The following is an 18,140-nucleotide window of genomic DNA, read 5'->3' on the forward strand; positions in this document are numbered from 1 at the left end:
ATTTAGAGTTTTATTTTGGCAAAATCAACAGCCTGACTTGGTACAAAATAGGAATCTCCAGTTGGGGGAGTAAGCAAACAGAAAGGACTTGGTGGGTGGGTGGGGATAGTATGCTTGTAGCCAGAGAGGATGCTTCTCCCTGGGGGGCGGAGCTGGGGTGACAGGCTTGAGTTTGCCCAACAGCTCCACTAATGATGTGAATCAACAGCAAGTTAATGGACTTCCCAGATATCTGAAATCCAGCAGCTGCTGCAAACAGCAGTGAGCCCAGGACAAAAAAAAAAAAATAGAAAGGAAGAGGGGAGAGAAGGGACACCCGGGAGGGTGCCAGTTATATGAGCAAGAAGCCACAGGGGTGAGATTCGGGTTTTGAATCCAGATTCTCAGATCTGGGTATGGCCACAAATACATTTTAGGAGCCCATCTGGACAAGAAGACCATCTGAGACAAGCATAGACATGGTCCCAGGAGCCTGGCTCTCTTAGGGTTTGGTTGTGTGCATAGGGTTTGGTTGCAGCTCCAGCATGGAGGGTATAGAAGGACTGTGTGGCGGCTTCCCCTTGGCAGGAATCCTCACTTGGGATCTTAGAGAGGCAGCTGTAACAGAGGGTTCAATTCACGTACTAAGAGAGGGCAGCGAGTCACACCTTGCCAGCTAATGACCTCACTTTTTATAAGCTGGCCTCCATCTATTCTTACTTGTAATAGACAGCCTACAACTCAAGACAGGTGGCGTGGTCTGCTGTTCCCACAACGTCTCTCCCTTTCCCTTAGAAGCTCTGACTCAAGCCACTCAACTCCCTCCCTCCCTTCGCAGCCTTCCTGGCCCCTCCTCACAAGCTCTCCTCCTCAGGAAGGACACCTCTGGGGGGCACAGCAGCCCTTTGCATTTATCTTTCTTGAGAGCCTTGGTTCACCGTCTCGTCCTTTAAAAAAACTTTTTTGGGACAGGGTCTCACCTACAGCCTAGGCTGACCTGGGATTTTCCAAGTAGCCTAGGTTGGCCTCAAATTCATAACCCTTTGCCTCCCGAGTGCTGGGGTTACAGTGATATGCCACCATGTATTCTATAAGATTGCTTTCTTGCCTGTCTCTCTTCAGGATTCGGATGCTGGCAAATTCCTTTGGGCCAAAAGGGGCCTCTTTTTCTTCTGTCCAGTGTCCCCATTTGTTGTGGCGACAGTATCAGAACTCAGGAAACGTTGCCTGACAAGGAGGGTGAAGGAGTCACAGTGAGTTATTAAGCGAAGGGAGGAGGAATGGCCAGGTGGCCTTTTTCTCTTCAGCTACACAGGGTCCCTTTGTGTGTCCGAGGGACTATCATGAGAGTGACATACTGGTGAGTTTTCCCAACAGGACCTAGCCCATAGTCATGGCTCGATAGACTGTCTTTGTACACGGGCCAAGCCTGTGTTAGCCGTATGTGGAAATTACTTACAGCTGACCCAAGGCATGTGCTTTATGGCCCTGAAGGATATTTAGCACAATTAGGCACGTGTGAGTGTGTGTATAGTGTGGTGTTGTGTGACAAAACTTTTTCTGGGGAGGCAAAACACACATATCTACTCACCCCAGAGAGGGAACTATGACATACTGAAGTATGGATAACCACCAAAGTCCACTTTGGTGAACCAGTGTTATTGGGGTTGCATAGAGGAGTGTGGATGAGGAGCAGAAAGGACTCAAAGACGGCTCCATCACCAAGGCCCACCCCAGCACCGGAAACAGCTCACAAAGTTGGGAACCTGGAGCTCACCGCACAGCCTACAGGCAGCTCCACAGATGGGAGAGTGTCCATTGGTCTAAGTCTCTTCCAGGCAGCTCAGCTGGTTTCTGCTTCTTTTAGGTAGCTGCTCTGATTTCAGAGCCTTTGCAGCTTGGCTTCGCTGGTTAGTGAGGGATTCTCAGCCTCTTTCTTTCTTCCTCTGGCACGGAAGGGCCTAGAGAATCTGGTCAGTTTCAGGAACTTCCGGAAGCTATTTTTAGTTGTTTGCCTTCTGGTTTAAGGAGCTTCCCGTAGGAAGGAATGTTTCAGTCTTCGAGGAAACTGTTACACAACACCGGGGCTGCTGAAGGTGTTACAGGTCTGACCCGGAACCTTCAGGAAGCAGGGGCTTAGGGCCGACTGTTGTTACTGTTGGTTGAATGTGGAGGGTGGGAAGGATACCATCTCAGCGGCGTGGAAGTACTAGTGTGGCTACCTGTCCTTGGATCTGGAGTGGGAGTGGAGATCCCCCTGATGAGGGATGGAGGCAGGAGGTAGCTAGCTCTCTGGCTGTCCTATCCCTGTCGGGTAGGGAAGGCAGTGGTCAGGTTGAGCCTTTTGAAGTGGTTAGGCACAGGACATAAAGTGGATACCTGTAGCAGTGCTGGAGAGATGGCTCAGCAGGTAATGGAACACTTGTTGCTCTTGTAGAAGAACCGGGCTTCAGTTCCCAGTACCCACATGGCAGCTCACAACCATCTGTAACTCCAGTAGTTCTAGGAGATCTGACATTTTCTTCTGGTCCCCCACAGGCTCCAGGCAAGCACACAGTATACATACTTACATGCAGGCACTCACACATATACATTAAATAAATCTTTTTTAAAAAAATTAAGTGGATATCTGCCATTAACTAGTCATATTGAGGCGGGCTATGGTATGGAATTTGTCTTTTGAACAGCACATGCCTCTGTGTCCTTCCCAGAGCCGGGATCTAAGGGTCCCTGTAATGTCTATGTCTGATGGTGACGGGACATCTATCCCCAAGCAGCCATGTGTGATGACACACACCTGTAATCCTCACACTTGGAAAGTTGAGGCAGGAGAATCTAACATTTGAGGGTAGTTTGGGCTCCTAGTAAGATCCTGTTGCAACACACCAGCAGCAGCAAAACCAAGACCAACAAAGAAATAACAAACCCCGACCCAAGATCAACCACACAGAAGAGAATCCCCGGGGAATGGAAAACTGCAATCATGGTGATGGAGGGTACCGGAGAAGAGAGGCAGTGCGCAGAGATCCTGTAGCAGAGCTCTGACCCGGCCTGGGATGTCTAGGAGAGCTTTATCCAGGATGCGTAAGCTGAGGTATGAGGGAGACAATGGGGTCAGCTCAGTGAAGAAGAGGTGTCTAAGGCAGAGGAAACAGCAGGAAGAGTGGGACACTAGTCTCCTTTCATGTGACCGGTTTCTTTGGGTGCTGAGGATCATGTAGAGGACGCTGAAGTTTGCTCTATGATCTTCAATGTCTTTTTTTTTTTTTTAAAGACAGGGTCTCATATATTGCCCAGGCTGACTTTGAACTCATAGGTAGCCCAGGCTGGCCTCAAATTCCAGGTGATCCACCTGCCTTAGTCTTCTTAGTGTTGGGATTACAGGTTTGAGCCAGCATGCCCTGATCTTCTATGACTTGGAACAAAGATTATTCCATAAATGGATGTTGACTTCTGTCCACCCCCCTCAAATGTTACATTGAAGTCCGAACCTCCTTGGTTTCTTAATACAGGGACTGTATTTGAAAGTAGGATCTCTGCAGTGAGAGTCAAAAGGAGGTTCTATTAGTGTAAGCACGAATGCAATATGATCAACATCTTCTTTAGGAAGTGAAAAGTGAAGTGTGGACAGACAGACAGACACAGGGAGAGGATGCTCTATGGCATGGAGGCGGGACTGATGCTGCCGTGAGCTGTCAGATACCTAGGTGTCCCAGAAGCAAGTAAGAAACTCCTTCAGAGGCTCCTGAGGGAGAGCAGGGCCCTTGGCTTTGGGCTTCTTGCCTCTGGAACTTTCAGAGGACACATTCCTATTGTTTTGAGCCACCTAGTCACTGGTTCTTTATGATGGAGAACCTAAGGTACCCAGACACCGCTGAAGGGATAAGCAAATAGTTGTGTTGAAGACCAAATGAAGATATTTATACTCAGGACAAGGCCTGGGTCGCAATGGTCACTCTATTAATAGTAACTATTGTCTCATGGGAGGAGAAAACAGGGCAGGTCCTGTTTTTGTGTGGCGTTGGGTTTGTTTTTGTGTTTATTTTTGGAAAACCTGGAAATACTCAAAGGTTACATTGGACACACACACACACACACACACACACACACACACACACACTCCCAATTTTAAAAAAATGCAGATATGTCATAGAAACCTGAAGATACACTAACTGGTGGGTGACTGATGCCAGATCCCTCTTCAGGGGTAGTTTTGATGTCTGGAAGGGTTAGCTGAGACCCTAGCAGGTTAGTACAGGCCTGAGTACAGAGGGGCCTTTGAGAAGGGGCAACACAGTGGAGAAAGCAGGTTGGTTCCTTCCTCAGTTCCCTTAGGTATAGATCCAGATGAAAGCAGGTTTTCCATATGGTCCACTTAAGTGATGGACTAGTGAGGGCTCACCTTTCACCTGAATACTCAGAGACATTGGTAAGTCAAGCCTGTTTCCTTTCTTCTCCCAGTCTATTAAATTTTGGACTCATCATCATCAGGCAAATGTGGAGACAAAGGATACACTTGGAATGGGCATCACCTGCTGAGGATGTGGGGATGTACCAGCCTGCTGAGGCATGTGGGGATGTGCCAGACACTGAGGGGTGAATGTAGGGTTGTGGAGACTAGCCCGGTCTCAGGAGCTAGCAAGGAGGCTTTAGTGCCTGCTAGCCTTGCCTACTATTAGTTCTGGCCCTTGGGTATAGTCACTTGTCTTTCTCTCGGTGCTGAGTTTTCATCTATAAAATAGGGGTGACAGAGAGTTCTTCCATGTAGTCATGACTGGATGAGACAGGGTCTGTAACCTGCTCAGGTGGTTATGTGGTCCATAGTAGAGGCTTTGCCCAGAAGAGCCAAACTCATGGATGTGTCTGTCCTGAGCCTTCAAGGCTTCACACTCACTGAAGGCTGGCTTCTGAGGTTAATTAAAGTGTCTGGGTTTGCACCTGCTTCCACACCTGCTTCCATACAGATTTGTTTAATAGCAATTGGACAAGATTTAGCCGTGTTGGTATCCAAATTACAATTATTTCTGTCAGTAGAGCTCCCCCCCCCCCATGAAACTCCAGAGAGGGGCAGTGTCTTGTAAATCAGAGATGAGCGTCTGTTGTTGATTGTAGGGCGAGGACCACCTGTCTCTGTCCCGCTTCCTTTTCCCTCAGATGATGTCCCAAAAGGAGCCGTTTGAATACCTTATGTTTGCTGCAGAAAGACCAAACATTGCTGAGAACCGACGTTCGAGAGAAGGGGATTGCTCTGCAGAAGGACTTCTGAGCGCCAGGGCTCCTCAGATCCACTGTGGGCGACAGTAAACTCGGTGGACAAGGGCCTCTGCTGTGCCCCAAGTTCTATTCGGAAGCATCAAAGGTGGAATTTCTGGGCCTGAATTTCTGTGGTTTTGGCTTGGTTGTTTCTGATAATGGTTATTCTGTCTTATCAATCCAAGTTGGGGGTGCGGTGGTTTCTACCGCATTTGAGTGTCTAATGTACAAATGAACAAGAGGCTAAGAAGCTTTCTGAAGGCAGGGGCCCTGTGTGGAACCTCAGAAAAGCTCCCCTGGGAAGGACACATGGCTCCTTCTGTCCCTGGGCCAGCTTCTTCTTTAGACTTTCTTTTATTGACCTACATAGAAATCTTCATTTTTTTTTTTAATGAAAATTCTTTCTTGGAACATTTATTTTGTGTCTTATTTGAAAACGATAATTGGGCTTCTGTTACATTCCTGTGGAAACTATCTGAGCTATGCAGCCTGCTCATTCTCCACCAGCAAAAAGTATTCGTTTTCTTTTTTCCATATGCTCGCAGAAGGTAAGCCCAAACAATTTGTTGTGTATTGCTGGTGTTAAAATGACAAATGTGTGTTCAAATATCAAATAGAGAGCAGTATAGATTTGAATTTCACTTGGAGAGGGGGAATTATTTTGGAGAATATTATTTTAACAACCATCCATCCATCCATCCATCCATCCATCCACCCATCCACCCACCCATCCACCCACCCATCCACCCACCCATCCACCCACCCATCCACCCACCCATCCACCCATCTGTCCACCCATCCGTCCATCCATCCATCCATCCATCCATCCATCCATCCATCCATCCACACATCCTTCCATCCATCTACCCATCCACCCATCCATCTACCCGTCCACCCACCCGTCCACCCACCCGTCCACCCACCCATCCATCCATCCATCCATCCATCCATCCATCCATCCATCCACCCACCCACCCATCTATCCTTCCATCTACCCACCCACCCACCCACCGGTCCATCATTTACTTAGTGCAAGGTCTTGAGACATATGGGTAGGATACACCCACATAGATGAAGGTCAGGGAAGTCCTGGTAGGGAACCTCGAAGCTTTCAACCTTGACCCTTGAGGCAGGGTCTCCTACTGGATTGAGTTCACCAAGAAGTCCGTGCTGCCAGTAAGCACCAGAGACCCACTTGTCTGCTTCCTCAGTACTGATGTTAAAAGTATCCAACACTGTGGCTCTCTGTGTTGTTAAGGTTTTCTTAATGTGCATTCTGGGGAATTGAACTCAGGTTCAGAGAGTTGTAAGGCAAGCACTTTACTGACTGGTATGCCCCCACATAGTCCTCTTCTCTTTTCTTTTGTTCTGGTAGGTCTGAAACTTTTTGTTTTGTTTCATTTTTCTGTGTTTTGTTTTTTAAGATAGAGTTTCTCTGTGTAACCCTGGCTACCCTGGAACTCACTTTGTAGACCAAGCTGGCCTCAAACTCACAGAGATCCTCCTGCCTCTGTTTCCCAAATGCTGGGATTAAAGGTGTGCACCTCGACTGCCTTGCCTGGTCTGAAACTTTTTAATTCTCCTGCTTCAGCTTCCCAAGTGCTTAGATTACAGAGGTGTGCCACCATATCCATCTTTTATTGTTTTTTTTGTTTTGTTTTGTTTTTGTTTTTGTTTTTGTTTTTGTTTTTTGAGACAGGGTTTCTCTGTGTAGTTTTGCGCCTTTCCTGGAACTCACTTTGTAGACCAGGCTGACCTTGAACTCACAGAGATCAAGCTGCCTCTGCCTCCCAAGTGCTGGGATTAAAGGCGTGGGCCACCACCACCTGGCTCTTTTATTGCTTTTATGACTAAATATAGAAGAAAACATATTTGTACCTCTTAAGTATATTATATCTCAATGCAGCTATCAGCTTAATTTGTAGGAGTTGGACTTTTTGGTTTGTAGATTATCTGGTTTTCATAGTTTATCTTCTCTTTTCTTCCTCCTTCCTTCCTTCCTCCCTCCCTCCCTTACTTTCTTCTTGAGTAAGGAGTCATGTGCGACTCAGCCTGGCTTTGAATTTTCTATGTAGTCAAAGGTGACCTTGACCTCCTGCTCCTTCTGCCTCCTCCTCCCATGGGCCGCCACCACTCATAGCTAGTATTCAGTAACTCTGCAACCCTCCCTCTGCAGTGACTGGGCAGTTGGAGAAGGATGGGCAGGACTGCTGTTGTGTTTTGTCAGCCATTCTGGTTAAAGCGTAGTTCAGAGCTCACATCCTAAAGTGGCATTTCTGTATGAAATGCAACACGGCAGTGTGGAGAGCTCACATTGCCTAGTATTATGACGGGGTGATGTGGCCTGTATCAGCAGGTTCACTTGAATCCTGGTGTTAACTGCTAGTGACTTCCTGGGTCTCTTATCTCCTATCTGAAAAGTGAATGTGATGTATCAGTCATGTAGAGTTTTTATAAGGAAGAAATGCTTGGTGTGGCGCCTGATGGGTGGGCGCCCTGTTAGTGTCACTTTCTACCTTCCCCGTTTCTTTTCAAAGTAACAGGCAGTCGGCCTCACCTCCGTGTGATGCCTGGGACAGTTGAGTGCGTGCTGTGGATTGGATCTGTGCCCCATGTGTAAGGAGTCCCCAGTATGGCTGAGTGAGAGGTGGTAGGACCTTGAAGAGGGCAACATGGTGAGAAATGTTTAGGTGATTGGGTGTGTTGTCCTTTGAAGGGATTAAGGCTGTGATCTTGGGGTTATTTCTTCAGAGAGGGGGTTCTTGGGAAATGGAGTTGTCCCATGAACTTGGCCCCTTTTCCGTATGGCTGTTTCCTTCCTCATGCCGCCAGCTTCTCTCACTAGAGGCTGAAGAAACAAGGCCACCCAGCTAACAAAACCGTGAGCTTTGTAAAATACCCAGCCTCAAGTCTTCTGTTTGCTGACAAATGATCTGTTGTGATACCATATCTGAAGATTCAGTTTAATTCTTGTGCTTAATTAAAAGGCTATCAGATTTGCCTTAGCACTACTAGACATCTAAACAGTGGTCTTGACCTTGCCAGTAGGCTTAGAGTGCTACCTTATGTAACTATCATAATTCTCAGCCTGTCTTTTGCTCCTAATTTACCATCTGTCAGACTGAAGCCTGCTTGGTCACTTCTCCCCCCCACACCCCCCGCCCCCCCCCCCCCCAGGCAGCTGTTGAAGTACGGATGAGATAAGAGGGATGAAGTATTTTGCGATGTCTAAATCTTAAAATTGCCAGAGACTTACTATCATCCCCATTTGGAAATGTCAAAAACTAACCCTTCAGTTTCTCCCTCGAGACCATTTTGTAGGTTTGTCTTTAGTACAACACGTTTAATAATTAACATTCTTACCCCTGGATCTGTGGAGCTTAGCTCCAGGTAACACTAGGGGCCTGAGCAATCACTGTACTCTCAGATCATAATTTTATGTCAAGAGAAGCAATAGCCTGTATTTTACCTGCTTAAGACTCTGGTAGCAGAAGAATCTGGCTGAGACTTTCCAAAACAAATTTACCTTTGGGCTGAGTCCAGGAGTGGAAAATTTTAGCCGAAAGTGATACTTTGTCAGAAAAGACAGAAATGACTGGGTATGGGTTTCGGTGCCCATCAGAGAAGGCTGGACGCAACCCCACTGGACCATCCCGGCCCTTTTTGTTCATAGGCAAAAGCCCAGTAAGTGGGAGGCATGAAAAATCTTGAGGTTTGGCTGTTTTATTCCCACTGTCAGATAAACCTCAAATCTTTGGCTTCTGGAGTGATGGGTGGGCTTGCTTTAGTGTTTTGGATTGATGGCATCTGGCTATGGAATCATTTCCCTCAGCCAAATATCCCTGAATATCCCAACACCATGCCGGTGTAGGTAGCATTCCCAGGAGTAATTCCTATAATCCACAGAGTGTCAAGAAGGTACTTATTTTCAGATCAAAGCCTCTGACCTGATTAAGCCTCTGTCTTGCTTTGGAGCTCAGGAGAATGAAATTTGTCCAGCTCTGTGGCTGCCAGGACTCGGGGCTTTTTTGAAGATGGTTCTGAGCCTGGGTACTGAGCTAGCCTTTTATACCAGCTCTCAGATGCCGCAGGTTAGATGTCTGTGCCTGGCTCTCTGTCCCCATTCACTCTGTCCCAGAGGTCATTGTGGCACATGAAAGGATCTTTGGTCTTCCAAGTTGGTCCTTGAACTTGATAGGGTTTGAGGACTATAAAGTGTGTCTTTTAGGATTTCACCTGCAGAAACATGTTGGGGTGAAAGCTAAGAGCTTAGGTGGGATGATGGGAAAGTATGGAAGCTGGAGTAGAAAGGCCACAGCCTAGTTGGGAGATAGTGCCTCCCAGCTGCTATTCTAGCCAGCGAGATAAAGTGTTACAGGGGATGGCCTCAGACTCTCCGTGGAGAACCTCCTTCCTTCCAACAGAGGAAGCGAATGCACATGGTTGGTGAAGAGAGGGCCTGCTTCTCTTCAGCCACATAGGAGCCCCTCCCCCCACCTGTATTTCTAGCCTCACTCTGAAGTTCTGCTCATCATCATTCATGTTCAGGGGTCTTCTAGCAGGGTGTGTCAAGCAGCCTTCATTGAGAGAGGCCTGGCTACATGGGCTCTGGCCTCGCAGGACACAGACAGATCCAGAATGGCCGTTAGCTCTCTTGGTTCTGCTTTTCATTAATTCAGAGTATGCACCTGTCACGACCTCTCCTGTGCCATCCCAGCAGTATCCTTCCCCTTGTTGGTTTTGAAGAGGAAGTTGAGGTCGGCTCTGTGACCAACTGGCCCACAACAAATTAAATCCCAGCAGAAGGAAAATGGGAAACTGCCTTCTATATGTAAGGACGTTTGAGACTGCCACAGGGAGTGATCACCAGCAGAAAGGAGCTCTATTGGAACTGTGTCTTTCAGTTACCAAGCTGCTTTCTCGTTTCTTATGCCTATGAGGAAGAATTTGGGGCAGGAACTGGTTAAGTATTTGGTTCATGACCCTCAACAGAGTAAATAATGATGTGCATTAACCAGGCAAACCTTTCCCGGGCCAGTGGGAAATGGAGTCCATTTCCTACTTATACTTGGAAACTAGAACTCTTTTCTAGGGACAGGGGACCCAGACAGCAGAATTCTGTGTCTTTGTAATTGTACTCCTTGCATTCCATATCCACATCCGTGAGTATTAGTCTGGCTTGTGATGGCCCTATGGGCCACAGTTCGTTATTTCACAGGCTCATAGTGTCTGCCTGGACCATGGGTCCCGGCACTTGCCAGGCCTGTGGATAGCACAGGCCTGTGTCCCAGTGCCCACTTGTTAAGTGTGGTTGCAAATACCTGCTCATTGCTGTACAAAGAGGAAGGGTCATTCTGGTTCACAGTTGTAGAGGCATGAGTCCATGACCAGTTGGCTCTGTTGCTCAGAGTTAGGTTATCTTTGCCAGAGTACAAGGCAGGAAAATCTGATCACATTATGGTTGGGAAGCAAAAGAAAAAAAGAGGATTCCAGGGTTCCACAATCCCCATCAAGAACCTGCCCTCAGTGACCTGCCCACCTCCCACTCGGTCTTCAAGGCCACATCGTTCCCAATACCATCTCTTGTGGGCTTTTGGAGGGCAGTTAAGAGCCAGGCTAGAGAACCATCTCTGAAATGTGGAGGGCTGCTGTGTCTTCCTCTTCCTCTCATCAAGACTGAGTCCCAGCCAAGAATGTAATTGTTAGCAAACATCTGAACTCGCTGGAGAGGCAGGAAGGGTGAGTAGATAATGACACCTTATATCCCCATAGAAAGCTTTATGCTTTCCAGAACCATTTAAGCATTGATTATCTCATTCTAACTTCAGAACAGCTTTTATTATCTCCATTTGACAGATGTGGAGGGGGGAGGTTGGCAGAGAGAGAATGTGTCACTTACCCAAGGTCACAGAGTAAATCGGTAGCAAGTTCTCGGTTCTTCTTCTTTCCTGACTGCTGGCCTCTTCTTCAGGGGGAGGCTATGTCTGTTCAAAGGTGTCCCCCCCACCCCCTCTTAGCCTCTGCTTTTCAGGAGCTTAGAAGGGGGAGGGTGGACATTGCCTTTCTGGCTTCTCCTGCCTGTGGGCCACAGTTCGTGACGACAGTGAAAGAAAATGGAAACAGCCCTTGCTTCCTTCCCACACAGGCGAGCTGAAAGTCTGCCTCTGACGTGAGAGCTAGTGGGGTTGGGGAGGTGGCTCTGACTCCCCCCTTTTCCTTGTTTTATGGCTGCCAAGCTGGGGAGCAGACCTAGAACCCCAGGCCTGATGCTCCAGTGAGCCCGGCTCCAGCCAGTATCCTGCAGCAGTGGTCAAGCCTAGTGGCCTGTAGGTTGCCTTTGAGCCTGTTCTCCAATTCAGCAAACACAGTGGGCCTTGTCTGTGGCAAGCAGCGTCTAAGAGTGCCAACTGTGCGACAGGGGCCTGGGTCCAACTTGCAGCGTGTTTCAAAGAGCGTCTCTGCCACCCTCCCCACAAACCAGATACTGGACATGACGTGGAGGGCTGTTAGACTCCCTTTGATATTTTCCTGGGAGGAGCTGGTTGCTGACTTATGTGTGGGGCGCCAGTCTAGGACCATCAATGGCATAGAGCAAAGTCACTGTCTTTGACAGCAAAGGGAGCATGTGTATCCACTGAAGCCTATCTACATCTTGAAAAGGGAGTTAGAACATACCATTTTTCTCTCCCCTCCCCTCCCCTTCCCTCTCCTCCCTCCCCTTCCTTCCCTTCCCATCCTTCTTCTTCCTCTCACTCCCATAAGTCCAGGTTGTCTTCAAACTTTCCATTCTCCTGCCCAGACTTCTAGTGATGGGGTTTTAGGCACATGACCTGGCTTAGACAATACCTCCCTGGGCCGCATGCCCAATGCATGACCACATGGCTAGTTTCTGACTAGTGCAAAGCGGATGAAAGGACCCTCCCTCTTAGCCAGGCTACAGAATCTTACTGGGCTGGCGTCCCGGGTGCCCTCCCCTTCAATTGGCTTGAGTCAGCTGTCAGAGTGGTCTTGGACATGGGCTGAAGGTGGCAAAGTCACAGCAGGGGTGAGTCTGGGTCTCCAAGTCTCTGCTCGAATGGAGAGCCTTTCCCACGATGGGAAAAGCCTGTGTCCATTACTCCAATAGTTTCAGGGACAGAGATGCTGGCTTGAGCCAGAAACGTGCCGTCAGGGTGGAGTTTGGATACCTTCTTGAGCTGGGTCTTCTGGCTCAGGGCCCTTGCCTGGAGCCCCTTCTGGGTGTTAAAAGTATAAGGGATGAGGCAAGGACTGTGGTCCCTCACTTCTGGAAGGAAATCGTACTGAGTTCTCTAAGGTCTGCCAGGGCTGGGTGGCTATGGACTGGCACCAGCACACTAGGCTGTCAGGGTGGCAGCTGTGTTTGACCAGGCCAAGTCTCACACACTGGGCTCTTGGTCTTAGTTCTAAAGTTAAAGCCAGGAGGCTGATGTGTTGGACCATGCCCGAGTTCTCGAAGATCTTGGTTCTTGCTGCATTACTCATATCCACCAGCTGATGATCTTGGACAAGGTCCCTCTCTGGCCCTTAGCGTGGTTCCTTGCCTCCCTTGCAGGGTAGGGACTAGGTAACCTTTGATATTTGTGAGCACGAGTTTTGAAAGCATTAACACAGACTAGCACACTGTGCCTGACAATTTCTGTAGCTCCTGAGGCACCCCTACTTTACCCCAGATTCCCAGGCTGGGGCTCTGCCTGAGGATGGCCGCTGGACCCTGTGGCTGATGAGCATTTCCATGTCCCCAAAACTCCAAGTCCATGACTTTCAAGCCTCAACTCTCTCAAAGAAATAGTGTCTTGGAAGTAGAAGGTGCTTCTGTTGGTGAAGTATTTGCCACACAAGCATGGGGACCTGAACTTAATCCCCAACACCCACGTAAAAGCCTGGCATATGCCTGTAATCCCAGCGTTGGAGAGGAGGTGGGAGGGAGATTCCTGAACTTGGCTGAATTGTTGAGCTTCAGGCTTAATGAGAGACCCTGTCTCAAAAAACAAATTGAGGGCTGGAGAGATGCCTCAGTGGTTTAGAGCACTTTTTGCCCTTGCAGAGGACCTGGGTTCGATTCCCAGCATCCACATGCTGGCTCACAAACACCTGTAACTCCTGTTCCTGGGGATCTGACCCTCCTCTTTGACCTCCATGTTTACCAGACAGGCATGTAGTGTGTGCACATACATACAGACAAAACATTCATACACATGAAATAAAGTGAATAAGTCCAAAATGTAAAGTTAGGTGGGGTGGAAAGTGATTGATGAAGTTATCCAACATCAGCCTCTGATGCCCTTATGCAAGTTCATGCCTACCCACATGTGTACACATGAACACATATATACACATACATGTACATGAGTATCTTTACACACCCACGCAACATAAAAAAACATCTCACAAGCAGTTTCTGGCTTTATTAACTGGGATATTTTGACTTCCTCCAGTGGGAAGAGATGGTACATTTGTCCACTGAGCCCATGTATATTATTTAATAAATACATTCAGGGCCCCGCCTGGGTCCTGGGCCTTCTGTCTGGATATTGACCTATCATTCCCTGTATCAACTTGATGACGTAGCTGCTGTCTGCACACTCATGTGCCAGGTGAGAAAACAGCCTGAAGGGATGGCAGAGGAAGGCCTCAGTCTTCCAACCAAGACGCCAAGCTGGGATTTGACCCCTGAAAGCTCAGCTTTAGAGCCCATGCCTTGAGCCACAGGAATACAGGGCCTGTCCTCTGGGTCCCTTCAAAATCCCCACAGCCTCGTAAACATCTAGCGGATTTTGCTGTGGAATTCTGTCTCTTCAGACTCGCACTCTAGACAGCCTGTGCCAGCTGAGCCCTGGTGATTCTTTTAAAAGCTGTTTCTCATGTTTTCCTCTGTAAGAAGCCTGCCCATAGATTAATGATCCTGCTGCCAGGCTCCATGCCAACACTCCTAGTCCCAAGAAGTGGCAACAGAAGGCTCTGGACAGTGTGGCTCCAGCATGGCCCAGAGTCTGTCCGAGCCCACAGAGCTGCTGTCAAGAGGATTTACAGCAGTGTTAACTGACACCTCCTCTTGCCAGGACCTATGAGAATATCAGGGCCTGACTGAGATAGCCCTGCTGCCCAGCTCCTCCCTTCCTGTTTCAAGGCCTGCAGAACCTCACCTGCCAGGGATCAGGGGTTTCAGAGCCTGGAGCTGGCTTGGGAGCATGGTTCTTTTCTCTCTGCTTCACACCAGGTGAGGAAGTCTGGCTGGGAAGCATCCAGTCTGATAGCCCCCCTGTTCCCTAACATTCTCCTTGCTCCCTGGTCCTCCTCACGGTTTCCATGAATAAAAAGAGTGGGGAGGGCAGGCAGCAGCAGCACACATTCATTCTGGAGCCACACAGACCAATTAGCAGTTCCCTCACTGTGCAGCTTTGGGCAGGCTACCCCTCCGCTCTGTCTGCTTCCTCGTCTATAAAACACAGATTAAAAAAAAAATGAAAAGAGTGTCTGCCTCGAGGAAGTACTGTGAGGACCAAAGTTACCACAGTACTGGCATAACACAAACAAGGGGCCACAGATTTAGTGTCTCAGAACGGGGACTCAGGCCAGACTTCCTGACCATAAAGCATAGCTCTCCTGCTTACTCCTGGGGTAAGTTTCTTGACATCTCCGTGTCCCAGCCCCCTTATATGTAAAATAAATGGACTCAAAGTCCTTGAGTCATAGGCTCATGATATTTAGATCAGATTTGTGAAGGCCTTGAAGCAATGGTGCCTCCGTACTTGTTTAAAAAAAAATACATGAGTGATTAATGCATATTGGCTCTCATTTCAATCATCATTCCGTCATTAATAACTTTATAATAGCTGCAGAACAAACACTGTTGTTTCACTGGGCAGGTGGAAAGTTAAAGAATGGGAAAATCTCCAGTTTAACTCCGTGTTACATGTCTGGGTACTGACATCTTCATACTCGTCTCTGTGCCCTGTAGGGTAGTGCTGTGTGTATATCCCGATGCCTGAATAATATTATGAATTGCTCTGTGTGTGTGTGTGTGCGTGCGTGCATGCGTGCGTGCGTGCGTGCGTGCGTGCGTGCGTGCGTGCGTGTGTGTGTGTGTGTGTGTAGGACAGAGATCAATATGGGTCTCTGCCTCTCTCACTGTCTTAGTTACCTTTCTGCTGCTGTGACAAAACACCATGATCAAGGCCACTAATACAAGAAAGCATTCAATTTGGTTGTTCACATTTCCAGAGGGTTAGAGTCCATGACCATCAACTCATGGGTGCAGGCAGGCAGGCAGGCATGGTGCTGGAGCAGAGCTCAGAGCTTATATTTGATCTACAAGCATGAGGCGGAGGGAGCTAACTGGGAATGGCTGGAGCTTTTGAAACATCAAAGCCCACCCCTAGTGAGACATCCCCTTCAACAAGGCCACACCTCCTAATCCTTCCCAAACAGTCCTACCAAATGGGGATGGAGCTTTCAAGTATATGGGCCTATGGAGGCCATTCTCATTCAAACCACCACAGCTCTACCTAGGTTTTTGAGTCAGGGTCTCTCACTGAATTTGAAATTCATTTATTAGCTAGACTGGTTGGCAAGCAAGCCCTTAGGGTCTTCCTCTCTCCACGTCCCCAGTGCGAGGATTACAGAGCTACACCGCTGTGCTCAGCTTTCCTGTGGATGCCAAGGATCTGCATGAGGGTCTTCACACTTACCCAGAAGCACTGTACTGACTAAGCCATCTGCTCCCAAGACCATTGTTCTGCTATTAAAGACCCTCCCCCAGTGGAGGTCTATTTTATGGGTGCCTCTCCTCCTTAGCAGGACCTGTGGAGCCTGTGGCCCAGTGCCCTGGCCATTTCTACCCGTTTGCATTCATTCATGACCTGTCATGCCTCCAGAGACACGTTGTTCCCACTACTTGGCAATGCGGTTTGCTTCTACTCTGTCTGGAAAGCCAGCTCTGCCCTTATACCCAGCTGTGCTGTCCACTTTTTACTCGTATCTACTTGGCTCTATATTTGTGGTAGGGTCCTGGTTTATTGGGAGATTTTTAACATGTCCAAGGCACTTCTCTTTGCTTGATGGGCATGGGTACTGCATCTTTTATCTTTGTATCACTCTATGCATCTCCCTCCCTGAGCCTGGAAGTACATTTGGCATATGACAGATGCTCGCAGACTTTGCATGGATGGAGAGTCATGCTAATGACATCACTATCACCTCGCCTGTCATTTTTGTCATGATTTCAAAGCCCTCTCACTCTTGATATGCATCCTGGGCCTGGTCTCGTAGCTTGCTTGTAGCATTCCCTCTCATACCCGATCTCATGGCCCCATACCTCTGGTTCCCCATTTGTAGTGATCTAAAGTGACCCTTTTCCACCAGTGTCTTGGAAAGTTGACATGAACATTGCTGTAAGAACGGGTTTGGAATGGATCTCCGGACGTGTGGTGGGTACCACTGTTTCTGCACATCTTGCCCTTAGATTCATCAGCCTATCACATTGCCAAGTGGGAATAGCCATAAGGGGAGCTTATAGCCTGAGGGAGGCTAAGAGCATACATGTCCCCGTGCCTGGCATGGCTTGGCAATGTGGTAACGAACAGCCATAAAGACTCCTGTGTCTTGTTAGCCGTGGGGATTGTGGGTTCTCCTCCTGTGTTCCTAATTGGGCTCTGGGCTCACTGAGAGCTAGCCAGTGCGAAACAGGTGATCCTGCTGTAGGAGACTGCAGCCTGAGGACAGACCAGTGCCACAGCACAGGCTTGTGACTAAAACCCCAACTGGGTCTTCATTCTTTAAACAGGAACTCATGAATATTTAGAGATGGACAGATGAAAACTTCCATAAGCAAGAGCTTGACAGGCCAGAAAAGGGGAAGGCAGACAAGCCTAAAGCCTTGGTATGGAGTCTTCTGACAACAATGAGACACGAAGCTAGAACATTCCTGGAGAAGCCAGATTCCTTGGGACTAGGTGAGGGTCTGCTGACCCCCACTTGCCAGTAACTGTTTCCGGAGCAGGTTTGTGGTTTTAACGGAGGAACTCCAGAGGGATCTTCGTTTACACAAAAGGACTTTAATTCTCTACAGCATGGGTTGTAAACTTGGATCTCTTGAAGGAGGAAAATGTCTCTTGCTTGCTATCCCTGCACTCCCAGGTTGAGAAAAGAGGGGGTGGCGGTGGCCTAGAGCTGCATTCTTCTTACGTTGCCAAGGAAGAAGTAGAGAAACAAATTTACGTCCATTATTATTTCATGAGCAAATGGAACATTTACTTCAATCATTGAATATTCCTTCGCTGAGAGCCGGTGTGCCCCAGTACTATGCTAAGTGGCTGGTTAATGGCGGGCAGGGCAGGCCTGATCCCTGCACATGTATAAAGAGCTCCTTAGGAAAGCAAGGAGCTCAAATCCAAGTGTGAAGAGGAGGTGTGACTCCTAGTGGCTTGGCTGTCCTGGAAAGGCACAGTGAACTGAAGAAGCAGGAGGAGCTGGAGATGGACAGTGTTCAGGCAGAAAGATGTGTGTGCAAGGGTTCTGAGGTGGGAAGGAACCTGCACCCTCGGTTTTATGCACACTTAGACTAATGTTTATCTTTTGACCTCTTTCCTCATCTTTCCCACCTCTATTTTGTTGTGACTCAGTAATAGGCTTTCTTGGCTCAAGAGGCACTGTCCTGTACATCGGAAGGGCATGATGGTGTGAGAATACGAGGTTCCAGCTCGCTTTCAATGAATGCCTTCTAGGCTTAGGGACAGTGGGCCACGAGCCTGTCCGGCCCATCTTGGAATCTCTCTGGCATTCTTGGAGTCTAATTTCTGTTTCTCTCAGCACCAAGGTGGACCCGAGGCAGTAGCCACTGACCTGAGGGCGCCATTGACTTTCACGTGTGAATAAGGCAGAGGAGGCAT

The 18,140-nt window shown here is 48.4% G+C and overlaps 1 protein-coding gene across 3 annotated transcripts in view; it reads left to right on the top strand.

Annotated features, from left to right (window-relative positions):
* Prkce (protein kinase C epsilon) overlaps nt 1-18,140 on the top strand; it is a 505,347-nt gene that overhangs the window by 51,445 nt on the left and 435,762 nt on the right. The window contains exon 1 of one of the 3 annotated variants that reach the window (XM_052746471.1): nt 5,301-5,338. The exons of the other annotated variants lie outside the window; for them this stretch is intronic. The gene's annotated coding sequence lies outside the window, so the exon portion shown is untranslated. Of the gene's footprint in view, nt 1-5,300; nt 5,339-18,140 lie in introns of those variants that run through there. 3 annotated transcript variants of the gene reach the window in all.

This window comes from Peromyscus californicus, unplaced genomic scaffold (assembly GCF_007827085.1).
Source record: "Peromyscus californicus insignis strain IS unplaced genomic scaffold, ASM782708v3 Scaffold_1__1_contigs__length_55948999, whole genome shotgun sequence".
In the NCBI taxonomy this organism is placed as follows: Eukaryota; Metazoa; Chordata; class Mammalia; order Rodentia; family Cricetidae; genus Peromyscus; species Peromyscus californicus.